The sequence below is a fragment of the Cebus imitator genome, unplaced genomic scaffold (assembly GCF_001604975.1).
Source record: "Cebus imitator isolate Cc_AM_T3 unplaced genomic scaffold, Cebus_imitator-1.0 Scaffold121, whole genome shotgun sequence".
NCBI classification, from domain to species: Eukaryota; Metazoa; Chordata; class Mammalia; order Primates; family Cebidae; genus Cebus; species Cebus imitator.
In genome coordinates, this window is record NW_016107436.1 from 612940 (window position 1) to 615084 (window position 2145).

A 2145-nucleotide genomic window follows, 5' to 3' on the forward strand; every position below is an offset into this window, starting at 1 on the left:
TTTTTTTGCTATTAATCATGCCACATGATTTTTAATTACGCATAAAGATCTATCATATCACCCAGGGACCATTTCACCCACTGCTCTGTTTGGCTGCCAGTCTTTTGTCTCTCTCTTCAGCAATGGTGAGGCAGATACCCTTTCCTCGGGGAAGAGAAATCCATGGTTTTTTGCCCTTGCCAATAACAAAAATATTGGAAAGTCGAGTGGCAAAGCTGTTGCCATTGGCATCTTTCACATGAACCACATCAAAAGATCCAGGGTGCCTCTCTCTGTTGGTAATCACACCAATTCTTCCCAGGTTAGCACCCCAATTCCATACACAGGTTACCAGTGTCAAACTTGATGAAATCAGTAATCTTGCCAGTTTCCAAATCAATCTGAATGGTATCATTCACCTTGATGAGGGGATCAGGGTATCGGTTGGTGCGAGCATCATGAGTCACCAGATGAGGGATTCCTTTTGTGCCCAGAAAGATTTTTCGTACTTTGCACAATTTGTACTTGGCCCCCTCAGGTGTAATACGATGTACAGCAAAGCGACCCTTGGTGTCATAGATCAGACGGAAATTCTCTCCCGTCTTGTCAATGCTGATGACATCCATGAAACCAGCAGGGTAGGTTATATCAGTTCAGACCTTGCCATCGATCTTAATGAACCACTGCATGCAAATCTTCTTTACTTCATCTCCTGTCAGGGCATACTTAAGTCTGTTCCTTAGGAAAATGATGAGGGGGAGACACTCTCTCAACTTGTGAGGACCGGTGGATGAACAAGGAGCAAACACACCGGTCAATTTATCCAGCATCCAATGCTTTGGAGCTGCCACCCACTTCACATGCTTCTTGGGACCACGAGCCATGGCTGCGTTAGGCAAGGAAAGAGCGGAACATAGTTTTTTAACCACCTCTCTATTGATTTTCTCTTTTTTCTTTCTTTCTTTCTTTCTTTTTTTTTTTTGTTTGAGATGGAGTCTTGTTCTGTCACCCAGGCTGGAGTGCAGTGGCACAATCTCGGCTCACTACAACCTCCACCTCTAAGGTTCAAGAGCTTCTTGTACCTGAGTCTCCCAAGTAGCTGGGATTACAGGTGTGCACGACCACAGCTGGCTAATTTTTGTATTTTTAGTAGAGATGGGGTTTCACCATGTTGGCCAGACTGGTCTCAAACTCCTGGCCTCAAGTGATCCACCCTTCTCGGCCTCCCAAAGTGCTGGGATTACAGGCATGAGCCACCACACCTAGCCAAGTATAGGATTACAGGCATGAGCCACCACACCTAGCCTGGAATAAATTTCTTAAAGTGAAACTGTTAGGCCAAAGAAATAGATTTTTGAACATTTGTTATATATTATAAACTTACCCTCAGAAACCGTGTTCCGGGAACTCTTGTTTTCCCAGATCTTTACCAGCTTTGGGTACCAGTCTTTTAAATGTTTGCCAAATTGATATGGGGAAAGTCGTTTAAAAAATATGTTTCTTGGCCTGGCACAGTGGCTCATGCCTGTAATCCCAGCACTTTGGGAGGCCAAGGAGGGTGAATCACCTGAGGTCAAGAGTTTGAGACAAGCTTGGCCAATATGGTGAAACCCCGTCTCTACTAAAAATATGAAAAAATCAGCTGGGTGTAGTGGTTTGCTCTTGTAGTCCCAGCTGTTTGGGAGACTGAGGCAGGAGAATTGCTTGAACCCAGGAGGTGGAGGTTGCACTCCAGCTTGGGCTACAGGGCAAGACTCCATCTCAAAAAAGTTTCTTTAATAGTATAATTTTTTAAACAGATTTAATGACATGTAATCCATATACCTTAAAATATATCCTTTTAAAGTGTACAATTCAGTGATTTTTAGTGTATTCACAGAGTTTTGCAGCCATCACCACTATCTAATTTTAGAATATTTCCATCACCCCAAAAAAGAAACCCCCACCTCACAATGACCTTCAGAATATTTAAAATGTCTGCTCCTTCACTGTCACTTTTCAAATCTCATGCAAATTTTTCTTGTGGTCAACTATAACCTTGTACCCTATGGAGAAAGTAATTCTGGGTTCTGGGAAACAGAGTTCCAGGTTTTTTTTTGTTTGTTTGTTTTTTTTTTTTAAAAAACTCTCTTTTCTGCTGGGCACAGTGGCTCACACCTGTAATCC

At 42.7% G+C, this 2145-nt stretch overlaps 1 protein-coding gene and 1 pseudogene across 2 annotated transcripts in view; one reads left to right on the top strand and one right to left on the bottom strand.

Annotated features, from left to right (window-relative positions):
• Positions 1-884, bottom strand: LOC108312059 (annotated as a pseudogene). The gene has a single exon (XR_005202030.1). The product of XR_005202030.1 is annotated as a 40S ribosomal protein S4, X isoform-like (transcript).
• RAD51C (RAD51 paralog C) overlaps positions 1-2145 on the top strand; it is a gene marked incomplete at its 5' end in the record, with an annotated part of 57573 nt that overhangs the window by 39967 nt on the left and 15461 nt on the right. The gene's annotated exons all lie outside the window — the stretch shown is intronic.